Source organism: Salvelinus sp. IW2-2015, linkage group LG4q.1:29, assembly GCF_002910315.2.
Source record: "Salvelinus sp. IW2-2015 linkage group LG4q.1:29, ASM291031v2, whole genome shotgun sequence".
Taxonomy (NCBI): Eukaryota; Metazoa; Chordata; class Actinopteri; order Salmoniformes; family Salmonidae; genus Salvelinus; species Salvelinus sp. IW2-2015.
In genome coordinates, this window is record NC_036842.1 from 46,396,689 (window position 1) to 46,412,596 (window position 15,908).

At 43.7% G+C, this 15,908-nt stretch overlaps 2 protein-coding genes across 2 annotated transcripts in view; both read right to left on the reverse strand.

Moving 5' to 3' along the window:
- lingo1a (leucine rich repeat and Ig domain containing 1a) overlaps positions 1-13,113 on the reverse strand; it is a 58,047-nt gene extending 44,934 nt beyond the window's left edge. Inside the window, exon 1 of the mRNA XM_023984812.2 lies at positions 12,693-13,113. The gene's annotated coding sequence lies outside the window, so the exon portion shown is untranslated. The remainder of the gene's footprint in view (positions 1-12,692) is intronic.
- Positions 1-15,908, reverse strand: part of LOC112073846 (uncharacterized) — a 584,396-nt gene that overhangs the window by 535,738 nt on the left and 32,750 nt on the right. The window lies entirely within an intron of this gene.

The window sequence follows — 15,908 nt, forward strand, 5'->3', positions numbered from 1 at the left end:
CATCTCCAGTTCAGTTAGGTTTGATGGTTGCCGAGCATGGACAGCCCGCTTCAAATCATCCCACAGATTCTCAATGATATTCAGGTCTGGGTACTGGGATGTCCATTCCAGAACTTTGACCTTGTTCCTCTGCATAAATGCCCGGGTAGATTTTGAGCAGTGTTTTGGGTCGTTGTCTTGTTGAAATATCCAGCGCCGGCGTAACTTTAACTTTGTGACTGATTCTTCAACATTATTCCCAAGAATCTGCTGATATTGAGTGGAATCCATGCGACCCTCAACTTTAACAAGAATCCCAGTACCGGCACTGGCCACACAGCCCCACAGCATGATGGAACCCCCACCAAATTTTACTGTGGGTAGCAAGTGTTTTTCTTGGAACGCTGTGTTCTTTTGCCGCCATGCATAACGTCCCTTGTTATGACCAAATAACTCAATCTTTGTTTCATCAGTCCACAGCACCTTATTCCAAAATGAAGCTGGCTTGTCCAAATGTGCGTTTGCATACCTCAAGCGACTCTGTTTGTGGCGTGTGTGCAGAAAAGGCTTCTTCCGCATCACTCTCCCATACAGCTTCTCCTTGTGCAAAGTGCRCTGAATTGTTGAACGATGCACAGTGACACCATCTGCAGCAAGATGATGTTGTAGGGCTTTGGAGGTGGTCTGTGGGCTGTTTTTGACCGTTCTCACCATCCTTCGCCTTTGCCTCTCCGATATTTTACTTGGCCTGACACTTCTGGCCTTAACAAGAACTGTGCCTGTGGTCTTCCATTTCCTCACTATGTTCCTCACAGTGGACACTGACAGCTTAAATCTCTGCGATAGCTTTTTGTAGCCTTCCTCTAAACCATAATGTTGAACAATCTTTGTTTTCAGGTCATTTGAGAGTTGTTTTGAGGCCCCCATGTTGCCACTCTTCARAGGAGAGTCAAAGAGAACAACAACTTGCAATTGGCCACCTTAAATACCTTTTCTCATGATTGGATGCACTTGTCTATGAAGTTCAAGGCTTAATGAGCTCACCAAACCAATTGTGTGTTCCAATTAATCAGTGCTAAGTAGTTACAGGTATTCAAATCAACAGAATGACAAGGGTGCCCACATTTTTGCATAGCCTATTTTCACATCTGATTTAATTTCATACAACTTAATATTGCTACACTAAAAATCTTTGTCTGGACAATACCCCAGTACTCAGCTTTTATTAGAAAATGAATGGCATGCCACGGTGATAATATTCTGTGACGACAGAGTAAATTATTATGCAGCCTCAGAGGGGTACCCAACCTTTTTCATACGACTGTATGTAAACTTCTTACCCACTGGAATTGTGAAATAATCTGTCTGTAAACAATTGTTGGAAAAATTACTTGTGTCATGCACAAAGTAGATGTACTAACCGACTTGCCAAAACGATAGTTTGTTAACAAGAAATTTGTGGAGTGGTTGAAAAACCTAAGTGTATGTAAACTTCCGACTTCAACTGTACATGTCTAAACAAAAGACTCCACTATGCAAGTAACCATTTCACTGTACCGTTTACACCTTCTGTATCCTGTGCATGTGACAAATAAACGCTGATTTGAAAAAGTATGTGTTTACCAGAGATGGTAATGTGAAAAACAACATGACCTGCATGCACCAAAGTCAAATTAGGATATAACGTTATGCCAACGAGACAGTGTCCAAGTTTTAAAATTCTCCGGTAGAATGCCATGCTTTTATTTCGTCACACTCACAACCGTAAGCTATTTTCTGTAATTATCTTTCAAATAAGGATCTTGTTGTGAGTTTATTTTCCTGGAATAATGAATACAAACTAAGACCTTGTCAGCTATATGATATGGTCATTACTTTGTCATAACGACAACGACTAGTTTGATGTTGGACGACAATAGTGTCACAGTGACATCATGAATATTCTATCTACAGACATGTCGATAGACGTAGTATAAACTAGCTTTAAGTCTTATTCTTTGGTTGTTTAGTACTCACTCTGTTTAGCACCTGGCCTCATGTGAATCCTAAAAGAGATGGGCGGTGCTAAGGCTTAAGATGGTGTGAATGATGCTGAACGGGTGTAGACAAAGAGGAGCTCTCCAGTAGGTGCAGCAAGACATCTAAGGGCCATTTTCGCAAAAGTGGGTTTACAAGTGTAACGGCGTTCTAAATCTGCCTCCTCCTCGGACGAGGAGGAGCATGGGTCGGACCAACACGCAGCGAGGTATGTAGACATAAAGGAATTTATTTGAAATACAAAGACGAACACGAAAACACTTGGAAAATTACAAAATAAGAAAACGACGTAGACGAAAACCTGAACATGGAACTTACATAACTACACGCAGAACTCACGGACAGGAACAGACTACATCAAACGAATGAACAGCCAAAACAGTCCCGTGTGGTGCACATACACAGACACGAAAGACACAGGAGACAATCACCCACAAACAAACAGTGTGAACAGCCAACCTATATATGGTTCTCAGAGGAAAACGTCAAACACCTGTCTCTGATTGAGAACCATATAAGGCTGATTACAAGACCTAAACATAGAAACACAAAACATAGAAATGCCCACCCACACTCACGCCCTGACCGACTAACACATACAAAACAACAGAAAATAGGTCAGGAACGTGACATAACCCCCCCCCTCAAGGTGCATACTCCGGACGCACTACCAAAAGTCTAGGGAGGGTCTGGGGGCATCTGACCACGGTGTGCTCAGGCTCTGGACGAGGTCCCCACCCCACCATAGTCAATCCCAGCTTCCGTAGCCTCCTCAAAATGACCACCCTCCAAATAACCCCACCTAAATTAAGGGCAACACCAGAATGACTGGCGATCCTGGCTGGCTGGCTCTGGCGGATCCTGGCTGGCTGGCTCTGGCTGGTCATGGCTCGCTGACGGCTCTGGACGGTCATGGCTGGCGGCTCTGCGGATCCTGGCTGCTGGCTCTGGCGGATCCTGCTGGCCGGCTCTGGCTGTCATGGCTGGACGGCTCTGGCTGCTGGCTGGACGGCTCTGGCTGGTCCTGGCTGGACGGCTCTGGCAGCTCCTGGCTGGACGGATCTGGCTGGTCCTGGCTGGACGGCTCTGGCTGGTCCTGGCTGGATGGCTCTGGCAGGTCCTGTCTGGTTGGCGGCTCTGCAGATCCTGTCTGGTTGGCGGCTCTGGCAGATCCTGTCTGGTTGGCGGCTCTGGCAGATCCTGTCTGGTTGGCGGCTCTGGCAGATCCTGTCTGGTTGGCGGCTCTGGCAGATCCTGTCTGGTTGGCGCTCTGGCAGATCCTGTCTGACGAATGGCTCTAGCGCTCCTGACTGACTATCGGCTCTGACGGCTCGGGACAGACGGGCGCTCTAATGGCTCGGGACAGACGGATGGCTCAGACGGCACTGGGCAGACGGATGGCTCAGACGCGCTGGGAGACGATGGCTCAGATGGCGCTGGGGAGACGGATGGCTCAGATGGCGCTGGGAACGGATGGCAGATGGCGCTGGGAGACGGAGCTCAGATGGTGCTGAGGAGACGGATGGCTCAGATGGCGCTGGGGAACGGATGGCTCTGGCCGGCTGAGGCGCACTCTAGGCCTGGTGCCGGAACTGGAGGCACCGGGCTAAGGACACGCACCTTCATGCTAGTGCGGGAGCAGGGACAGGGCACACTGGACTCTCAAAGCGCTACTCTTGCCTGGTGCGTGGTACCGGCACTGGTGGCACGCGGCTGAGTGCACGCCCATCAGGACTAGTACGGGGAGAAGTAACAGTGTGTACAGGACTCAGAGACGCACAGGTGGCTTAGTGCGTGTGCCGGAACTGGAGGCACTGGGCTGAGACACGCACCACAGGGAGAGTGCGTGGAGGAGGAACAGGGCTCTGAAAACGCACTGGAAGCCTGGTGCGTGGTGAGCACTGTTGGTACTAGGCTGGGCGGGGAAGTGGCGCCGGAAATACCGGACCGTGCAGGCGTACTGGCTCTCTTGAGCATTGAGCCTGCCCAACCTTACCTGTTGAAAACTCCCCGTCGCCCGACCAGTGCGGGGAGGTGAATAACCCGCACCGGCCTATGTTAGGCGAACCGGGGACACCATGCGTAAGGCTGGTGCCATGAATGCCGGCCCGAGGAGACCACTGGAGACCAGACGCGTTGAGCCGGCTTCATGGCACCTGGCCCAATGCCCAATCTAGCCCTACCAGTGCGGGAGGTGGAATAACCCGCACCGGCTATGCACACGTACAGAGACACCGTGCCTCTGCTGCGTAAGTACTCCCGCTCTCCACGGTTAGCCTGGGAAGTGGGCGCAGGTCTCCTACCTGCCCTTGGCCCACTACCTCTTAGCCCCCCCCCCAAGAAATGTTTGTAGTACTCACGGGTTTTTCAGGCTTCCAGCCACGTCTCCTTGCTGCCCTCATATCGCCGCCTCTCTGCTTTCGCTGCTCCAGCTCAGCTTTGGGGCGGCGATTTCTCCTGGTTGAGCCAAGGTCCTTTTCCATCCAGCTCGTCCTCCCATGTCCAGTAGTCCTGGTTGCTCTGTTGAGCTCTCCCCGCCGCCTTGGTCCTAGGTTGTGGGGTGATTCTGTAACGGCGTTCTAAATCTGCCTCCTCCTCGGACGAGGAGGAGCATGGGTCGGACCAAAACGCAGAGGTATGTAGACATAAAGGAATTTATTTGTGAAATACAAAGACGAACACGAAAACACTTGGAAAATTACAAAATAAGAAAAACGACGTAGACGAAAACCTGAACATGGAACTTACATAACTACACGCAGAACTCACGGACAGGAACAGACTACATCAAACGAATGAACAGCCAAAACAGTCCGTGTGGTGCACATACACAGACACGAAAGACACAGGAGACAATCACCCACAAACAAACAGTGTGAACAGCCAACCTATATATGGTTCTCAATCAGAGGAAAACGTCAAACACCTGTCTCTGATTGAGAACCATATAAGGCTAATTACAAGACCTAACATAGAAACACAAAACATAGAAATACCCACCCACACTCACGCCCTGACCGACTAACACATACAAAACAACAGAAAATAGGTCAGGAACGTGACAACAAGTCGATCAAAGCATAATTACATTCCCATTGTTCCTCAACTGTAGTATATTATATACCATTTTCTACCACCGAGTCTCTACTTTTATCCTATGTAACAAAGACCATTTCAAATTTTGCTACATAAGATCTAAACGAGCCAGTCGATCACAAATTGCAATACTGCTATGCATATTGGGCCCGATTCCGACTTAGGAAATCACACGTTTCCTACGCACTTCTGGGTAGGTGGTATTCAGACTTACCTTAAGAAGGTGCGTAACGGGCTTTGCAGGTGTGGTTCCCTTGAATGGGCTGAATAGATTAAATTAAACCGCTGAAAACCATACCACTTGCTGGCCAACAGATTGTCTTGTGAAGTTTTCATTCAATAGGCTTTTCAGTACATTTATCTTAAGCCATCCCTTTAAATATAGTGTACCTTTAATTAGAATGTTGGCGACAGACTAGATTACATCGAGAGAACGGGTTCATGTATTAGTCATCAATGAAAGAAAGCTATTTAAATATATGCATATTTGTCTCCGTTTCAACACCAAGTGGTAGCTTTAAAAATACTCAGATCTTGTAGATTATTTAGGCAGATTTTAGTGTTAGGAAAGTATGTATGAATAAAAAATAACAGGTTTGGAGAGCCTTTATGCACTAAATATATTGATGAATAAAAAATTGTGGTTTGATTCATTCTGAAAATTGCCACAATTCAGTTCTTTAACCCATGGTAGTGTTGGAAGATTAGTGTACACAGAATTATAATAGGGAGCATAATGTACAATAGTAGCCTATACCCTGATCTATTGCCTGCACTAACCATGGAACTGTGTGATGACACAGCCAAGTATTGCGCCATGTGTCGGGTTCAAACTGTTAATGTTTGGTCTGCGCTCCATAACGTTTTAATTAGCCTACATGTCTTTTTTATATTATCACTTGGAACTAATAATACTTAGCAACAACCACATGGCTGTGATGCCGTTTACAGAGGAAGTGAATGAAGGTAAACAAAACAATGGAATGATAATGTAGGCTATACCAACTGAAGGGAACTAACAGTAAATTGGCAGTTGAATCTGTGTTAGTTGCTTACTGAAGGTCGACCTTGATAGTGACTAATATTTAACATGATAGAAATAGGAAACAGAGAAAGGTCGCCTTTACTGAAGACATTAGAGAGTGCCCATCCCTGCAAGTTAAAAGGCAGTACAATTTAAATTCTGCATAATGGCATAGCATTTCATAAACTTTTCTGTGGGAAGGTTGATATGTTGATATACTTCAGATTTATAAGGTCAAATGTATCTAAAACAAGTGTAATTTATATGTACAATTCCCTTATCCAAACAGATTACTAATTTACCTAGCTCTTATCAATAGCTCTTATCACGTTGACTTGTAAATTACAGTGCAAGGAGACTGGTGTGATTTAAGTAGTTGCTTTTCCACTTGGAACCAGTAGGTTCGCTAGACCTTATTCATGGTTTCCTTGCGCGTAAAGCTGGTGGAATTAAGTCAAGGTCAGAATAGTATCTGTAGACACACCTCCGCCACACTTTAATTTATTAGATCTCCACCCAAAACGGAATCAGGGCCATTTATGCATAAAACTGACCAAATGTAATCATTATTGGTATGGAGTATAGTGGCAACTTACCCCATGGCCATTGGCTCAACTTACCACAAGGCAAACATTTTCACTATATTAGCCCACACTGCTATAAGGACGCCATTTCATGCTAGGTTTACCACCGTATATTGTAGCTTACACCAACTGATGTCCAAAACAATCTCAAAACAATCTACTTTTTGTTTAGATACAAGAATCATGAAACCTATAATACAAATTCACTTGACTTTGTGAAAATCAGTGTTTTGGACCTAAATATTTGGTCAATATACATTTTGTGTATGGTTCCCTATACACACTGGGTGGCGCAACAAACCAATTTGGCTCAACTTACCCCATTCTCCCCTACATGAAGCACACAGTGTTAACATTGTACGTTAGTTACGACGCCTCATAAACACCATCAAATGTGAAGGGGGGGAACTAGGCTTTGGCTGTTTTACATGTCACTGAGTTTTATCTCAGGGCCATGGAAGGAAACAATAAATGTCATCATACGGAGGTTCAACCCTGACTGAGCGGAGAGAAGAGGAGAGAGGGATAAGGCAAAGTAAAACAACGGTTCCCCAAGTGACACATTTGAAGACAAACCATCCACATCAAGCTGCTCGGGAGGATTTCACACCAGAAGGAGAAATGCAGCTCACTGCTGGAGTCCACAACTGAGGCAACATGAAACACTGCAACACAGCATCTTAACAAACACTGCCACCACCACTCCAGCAGACCTTGAAAAATTGCATATGGCTGTCCTGAAATGAATCACACGGAGGAGACTGCTGCTGCTAAGATTCAAAGGAGGACTACCAAGGACAAACACGGAGGTACAGAGGAGTTTGGAAACCAAATAAAAAAAACACCTCCCGCTAACACACTCAGTGCCAGCCTCGAACTGTCCTTTTAACAATGCATTTGCCTTGAGGCATTACACTGACACATTGAGGTAGCATCGGGTGAAAAGGGCCAAGTAAACAACTTAATTGGTCTCCCCTATGTCAACTGAAAATAATGTGCTATGTCATCACAGAAATTACCAAATGACAGCCTCACAACGGGGACTAATAAACACCTTGTCAACACAGCAGAAGGTGTCAGCGTTACACCAAGGATGAGTGTCTCTCAGCGACACTGGAACACATCATAAGCCAATATTAGACCCACTGGCACTGCTGGTCATTTGGTGGAACTAAGTACTGCACTGTAGGTTGTCAAGCCTTCAGTCATGTTGTCTTATTTACACGCTACACTTATTTCCCAACCTTGAGGTTATGTGGCGTAGTTTAGGTTGTACTGTCTGGTTTTTCGTTTTTTTCCCCAACCTCAAACGTGGCTCTGGACTAGACACAGGTTACATATTGAATTGCAACCAGTCAAAATGCGAAACCTGATGAAGGTGATTATAATGCAGCAACAATCACCTCTTGATGTTGGGATTATGTATGGTTTACTGCATGCATGACATGGGAATATCGGACTGTATTTGATCAAATAAAGACATGAATGTAACCATCAAATATGTCAAAACCTAATGGTATTAAGTGTAAGTTTTGCATTTGTCACAAAAAATATACTATAAGGAAAATTCCTTTATTGACGGTTGCTAAGTGCCTACCCATGTATATCTCAATATACTGTACAATATATTGAGATACAGTATATATGGGTAGGCATTAAGCAACCAGTAATATATTATAACATCTGCTTTGGAGTTGGGTTGCCCCAGTATCTGTACATTAGAGATGTCGACAATGAGTATGACGTTAGTATGACTCCCATTAGACAGCTCTGCAAGCATTATGTTGTCAAAATAAGTTTGTTACTCACCAAAGATGGAGTTTCACTGAGCAACTTCCTTCATTTACTCCCATTACGTCCGGTGTGTACTTCCTTATGATATAAAAATATTTCAACCTTTTTTGGAAGTACATACCGGCCGTAACGGGAGTAAAAGAAGATAGTTGGGTGCTCAGCGAAACTACACATGGTGAGTAACAAACATATTTTGACATTATAACACTTGCAGAGCTGTTTAATAACTTCTTTGGGAAAGGGGGGCAGTATTGAGTAGCTTGGATGAATAAGGTGCCCAGAGTAAACTGCTTGTTACCCAGGCACAGAAGCTATGATATGCATATACGTAGTAGATTTGGATAGAAAACACTCTAAAGTTTCCAAAACTGTTAAAATAATGTCTGTGAGTAAAACAGAACTCATATGGCAGGCGAAAACCTGAGACAAATCCAACCAGGAAGTGGGAAATCTGAGGTTTGTAGTTTGATTTAAGTGATTGCCTATCCAATATGCTGTGTCTATGGGGCCAGATTGCACGTCCCAAGGCTTCCAGCAGATGTCAACAGTCTTTAGAAAGTTGTTTGAGGCTTCTATTGTGGAAGGGGGTCGAATAAGAGCTGTTTCAACAAGTGGACTAGGCTGAGGCCAATGAGTTGTTTACTGCACGGTCACGGGCGCGCCGTTCCTTCTTTTTCCTCTGTAATGAATACGCTATTGTCCGGTTGGAATATTATTGAAGATTTCTTGTAAACATCGTTTGACATGTTTCTACAAACTGTAATGGAACTCTTGACTTTTCGTCTGGATTTTGCGCTCGCCTTTGGAATAGTGAACTAAACGCACAAACAAAACTGAGGTATTTGGACATAAATATGGACGTAATCGAACAAAACGAAAATTTCTTGGGGAAGTGGGAGTCCTGGGAGTGCATTCCGACGAAGCTCAGCAAAGGTAAGTGAAGATTTATAATGCTATTTCTGACTTTTGTTGACTCCACAATTTGGCAGGTAACTGTATGGCTTGCTTTTGTGGCTGAACGCTGCACTCAGATTATTGAATATTGTGCTTTTGCCGTAAAGCTTTTTTGAAATCTGACACAGCGGTTGCATTAAGAACAAGTTTATCTTTAATTATATGTAAAACATGTATCTTTCATCAAAGTTTAKGATGAGTATTTCTGTTATTTGATGTGGCTCTGCAATTTCTCCTGATATTTTGGAGGCATTTCTGAACATAACGCGCCAATGTAAACTGAGGTTTTTGGATATAAATATGAACTTTATAGAACAAAACATACATGTATTGTGTAACATGAAGTCGTGTGAGTGTCATCTGATGAAGATAATCAAAGGTTAGTGATTCATTTTATCTATTTCTGCTTTTTGTGACTCCACTCTTTGGCTCGAAAAATGGCTGTGTTTTTCTGTGATTTGGCGGTGACCTAACATAATCGTTTGTGGTGCTTTCGCTGTAAAGCCTTTTTGAAATCGGACACTGTGGTAGGATTAACAACAAGATTACCTTTAAAATGGTATAAGATACTTGTATGTTTGAGGAATTTATTTATGAGATTTCTGTTTTGAATTTGGCGCCCTGCAATTTCACTGGCTGTTGGCAAGGTGGGACACTACCGTCCCAAACAATCCCAGAGAGGTTAATGGGAGTTTGAATCAGAGCTTCCTGGGCATTATGGCTTGCACACTTCGCACCTAATGTGAATCTAGAGTTGGTCTTCCAATCGTTCAGCGCCCTGTGTTTTAGGTACCACCCGCTGTTGATCGTTGCGCACTCGGTTCTCAAAGTGCTAAGTACTCTCCGACAGCAAACGCTATTGGTGTGTTTGAGCCCTTATTGAGGAAAAATGTCATACTCATCGTCGACATCTAACGCACATATACTGGGGCATTTAATCTGCATCTGTCTATCCTTCATCAGGGGTGAAAAGGTGAACGCCATTGACAGGCAGTGCAACAGCAAGGTTGCCAAGCTTTAATTTGTTTAATGAAGGCAGGGTGATTGGATAAAGCGGATAACACTTAGCCTACTATCAGCTGCGGTTAGCAGCAGCCCCCTTGATTTAATGCCCAGATAGGCATACAACCAAAAGCTCTTACGGAACAAACAACAACAATATTGGTGAAAACAATGAGAATACACACTGCCACACCTTTGCAGATGTTAAGCTGTCTCCAACATCTCCAGAGTTCAAGCATCCATCATCTACATGGCTTGTGTTTCACAGATAGCAGGGATGCTGCTTTATTTTCCGAGATGACATCTACAGTGAAGCTGCTCTCCCCGTTTCTCTCCTCCCTTAGGCTATTTATAACCCAAAATACATCAGTTTATGAATGTCAGAAGGGCACCAGCATCGCACAGTCTTATGATATAATATTTATATGATGTATAGTTATGACAATAAGAAACTGGTATTTGTTTAAAAAAAAGGGGACCAGACATTGGAATCCAGGTAGGCTATAACAAAGGAACAATGTAGCATTATGCTCAAGTTAAATATGCAAGATATGGTCTTGGATAAAAACAAATTTTAGTTGCATACTTGATCAACTAACATTATGGCAACCAGCATTGAGACTCATTTTGGATGCACATGTCATTATTCCACCCAAATCAACAAAAGAACAATGAGTGGTTATTATGCTGCTCATGCAGTGAGAGCCATCTGCCTCTTTTCAAATACTCTTTTCCCTATAAATAAAATATGACTGATCACAAAGCTCACTCCTGCGTCACAGTGTGACTGAGTTGTATCCATACATTTTCACGGGCATAGGCGAGAAACCTTTTATGATACTGAATATACTCATCCTTCACCATCCTCACTGATAACACACACACCACACAGAAAGATCACACACACACACACCCACACCCACCCACACCCACCCACACCCACACACACACAGAGAGAGAGAGAAGAGAAAGAGAGATGGAGGGAGAGAGAGAAATACATGTCCTGAATCACTAACTGGTACCCCTTTTTCAGTAGTCTATCTAGAGGGTATAGTCTTAATGATCTCAATCATACCTACAAGTACACCAGATGAATTAGAAAAGGTTACTACACTCAAATTAGCACATTAATGGTTTGGTAATTCACCTGAAGAGGATGTGAATATCTCTATTATTTATTGCCTATTCAAATTCYTTACTCTTGTCAGGGAAACTTACAACATTCAGCTTTCAGTCTCTATAAATCAGGTACATAATAAATATTGTATTGGAACATTATTAAAGGCAATTTAATTAATCATAGTCAGGTGTACGTTTTCACAATGACCACACATTTCAATGCATTGTGGTAATAAGAAAACGGAGGCATTTACGCATCTAAATTGTTTGAAATACATTCTGCATTTGGATACCGATTTGGATAGGCTACAATACATATTTCGAAACCCACGCACCAGTCTAATAAACGTGAGCCCGCCCTGCTCTCTCTCCCCTTGCACCGTCTGTAACACGACTTTTGGCCGCCACTGAGTAATGGTTACATGCACACAATAATACGATAATTGTGAATAGTAGTGTAATAGTTCGATTTAAACATGTAYATGCTTTGCAAGAATAACGATTTCTCGAAAAAACCTGTTTACATGCACACATCTGAAATCAGATGATGGGACGTTGATACATGCAGAAAATCGCCAATCAGAATAAACGTTCTACCACAGCGACCATGTTATTTTTGTGAAAAATAATTGATTCTGAGTTCGGACGTATAACGTTTGTATGTGAAAACTATTTCTAAGATGCATACTTTCCATTTTTTCCGAACTCACTTCACTGGGGCAAAAGAAGGAGGCTCGCGCTGCTCTTGCTAGCACATGCGCAAATCAAATACACCACTGAAACGTAACGTTACATATCTTAATAATTCGAAAGATTGCTCAGAAACCAAGGTGTTTTAATTGGTATATGCTTGCTTCAAATTCAAATTACTTTACGCTGATTATGATAAACAGAGTAAGGCGTTCACATGACTAATGCCACACTCGGCCTACTGCAATAATCAGTTTAATATCGAGTTATTAATATGCATGTAAACGTACTCCTTATTGACATCAATTGAACATTAATACGAATGTTATCCATTTCGAGTGTCCTTTCTGAATTGATCAGGTTGGTACCACGGCAACAATACTAGCAGCGGGCGAGTCTAAAGGGATACTCACCTACTACTGCTGTTTCCAAACATCCTTACGCATATCTCCCAACGGCAACTCCCTGTCAAGAAAGAGGCAAATTGAGACCCACTATCTCGAGTCCATTGCTTTGAAAGACACTATTTTTAAAAAAAAACACGGTTCCCCCAGATTCCGATACCGCCTGTGACTTAATAGAAATGGATAGTCCGGAGGAACTGCCCTGTTCTTCTGTCTACTGACGACGCACTGGTTCCTCTCCGCCAGCTCGCTATCCCTCGGTCGGAAAGGGGCTCCCAATGCGCCTTCTATCGTCCACTAGGAAAAGGAGGCGAGTGAAGTGAGCAACTCCCACGCATTCGTTCCTAAGAACACCGTTCTCTCTCYTTGAGGCAGTCTGCACGGCCAGACTCGAGATGGATATTGTGTGACTGTCGTCTGTAGCTGCAGTTCGCTTTCTTGTCCTCAGATTTGAGGGAGGCACAAAACTGATGCATGCACCTTGTTTGGACCACACTCAGTGTATGTAGATCTAGTGTTCTCACGCATATTAATTTGCACGTGATTTAGTCTATTCATCCCACACATACACTTATTTTAGAGCGACCAGAGTGATGCATCGATTGGATGATTAAACACAAAACTCCCTACTTAGTAATGCAGTTTTCATTAAATGGGATTATAAAGACATAGCCGATAGGGCCACTCATTCATCTCAGTGGGTATGCACTCCAAGTAAACCCAATGGTCTTCAATAAACCTTCATCACTTGAAGACTGAGGGATGATACTAGTCCATGAACCTGAATGTAGTGTATCTGATTTAAATAAAGTTAAGATAATTAAGTCTTTAACATATAGGTTTCTAAAAAATAGCACAGAGCCTGTGCCTTTTCTGTGAAGAAAGCAGTACTTATTTTGAAGACCTGGTGGCACTGTCTGCCTCAAATAATCCACACACTCCGACGCCTCAACATTTACAGGGATTTTGGAAATGCCATAACACATGCTCTCAGATAATGTTGAGGAGGAGGATATAATGGCTCATTGSTCTCTGCAATTGAAATAAATGTTATGTATCTATATATTGATCAACGTATACCTTACCATTCCACTTAATGCATTTAAGTACCTTTGCTTTTTCAGATAATACTGAAAAAGCCTTATTACAACATTGCCTCACCCACACTTTGTGATTTATATTCATGTTGAGAGTGCGCTACCATTTTGGATGTATCTAATGTACTTGTCTCATGGTGTTAAAAGACTTTTCCTCCACTCCGTGTGTCCCCCAGCCTCTTGCGTGGCATCTGTGGACCCCTCAGTGCAACTTTAGCCACCAAGGCATCCCAGCTACATGTGAATGTCATCAGCATCAGTTCACGCATGGACAAGAGGCCCTGGCATTGAGGACAAGGTGTTTTTTGAGGCATTGGCCTGAGTGTTTAACCACTCCGTGGGGAAACATGTCTCAGCTTTCCGGAGCAATACATTGACTGGACTTAATTGCACCGTCAAATCACCAGCTCTCCCAGCTATATGGGAATCGAAAATCGGTGAGGGAGACAGAAACAGTCATCTTTAGCATGAGGGAAGAGTTTGTGAATGGTTCAAGTGAAATGTAAAGCCAGTTCTATGATTTTTTTCCTGTCTTCCTCAATATAATGTATTTTCTTTCTTTCTTTCTTCGCAGACATATAGGACAGAACCAATGCAGACTAAATGTTTTTTTGTTTTTTCTAAACTTTGACACCAAATTTTTTTTCTCCCTAATTTCAAATCAAATATTATTAGTCACATGCCCCGAATACAATAGGTGTAGACCTTACAGTGAAATGCTTACTTACGAGCCCCTAACCAACAATGCAGTTKAAAAAAATACAGATCAAATAAGAAATAAAAGTAACAAGTAATTAAAGAGCAGCAGCAAAACAACAATACAGGGGTGTACCGGTACAGAGTCAATGTGCGGGGCCACTGGTTAGTTGAGGTAATATGTACGTGTAGATAGAGTTATTAAAGTGACTATGCATAGATGACAACAACAGACAGTAGCAGCAGTGTAAAAGAGGGGGAGGGGGGGCAATGCAAATAGTCAGGGTAGCMATTTGACTAGATGTTCARGAGTCTTATGGCTTGGGGTTAGAAGCTATGTAGAAGCCTCTTGGAYCTAGACTTGKCRCTYCGGTACTGCTTGCCGTGCGGTAGCAGAGAGAACAGTCTATGACTAGGGTGGCTGGAGTCTGACAATTTTTAGGTTCTTCCTAACACCGCCTGATATAGAGATCCTGGATGGCAGTAAGCTTGGCCCCAGTGATGTACAGGGCCGTTCGCACTACCCTCTGTAGTGTTTTGCAGTCAGAGGCCGAGCAGTTGCCATACCAGGCAATGATGCAACCAGTCAGGATGCTCTCGATGGTGCAGCTGTAGAACCTTGTGAGGATCTGAGGACCCATGCCAAATCTTTTCAGTCTCCTGAGGGTTAATAGGTTTTGTTGTGCCCTYTTCACAACTATCTTGGTGTGCTTGGACCATGCTAGTTTGTTGGTGATGTGGACACCAAGGAACTTGAAGCTCTCAAACTGCTCCACTGCAGCCCCGTCGATGAGAATGTGGGCTTGCTCGGTCCTCTTTTTCCTGTAGTCCACAATCATCTCCTTTGTCTTGATCACGTTGAGGGTGAGGTTGTTGTCCTGGCACCACACGGCAAGGTCTCTGACCTCCTCCCTATAGGCTGTCTTGTTGTTGGTGATCAGGCCTACCACTGTTGTGTCATCAGCAAATTTAATGATGGTGTTGGAGTCGTGCACGGCCATGCAGTCATGAATGAACAAGGAGTACAGGAGGGGACTGAGCACGCACCCCTGAGGGTCCCCTGTGTTGAGGATCAGCATGGGGGATGTGTWGTTACCTACCCTTACMACCTAGGGGAGGCCCATCAAGAAGTCCAGGAYCCATTTGCAGAGGGAGGTGTTTAGTCCCAGGGTCCTTAGCTTATTGATGAGCTTTGAGGGCACTATGGTGTTGAACGTGGAGCTGTAGTCAATGAATAGCATTCTCACATAGGTGTTCCTTTTGTCCAGGTGGGAAAGGGCAGTGTGGAGTGCAATAGAGATTGCATCATCTRTGGATCTTTTAGGGCGGTATGCAAATTGGAGTGGGTCTAGGGTTTCTGGGATAATGGTGTTGATGTGAGCCATGACCAGCCTTTCAAAGCACTTCATGGCTTCAGACGTGAGTGCTACAG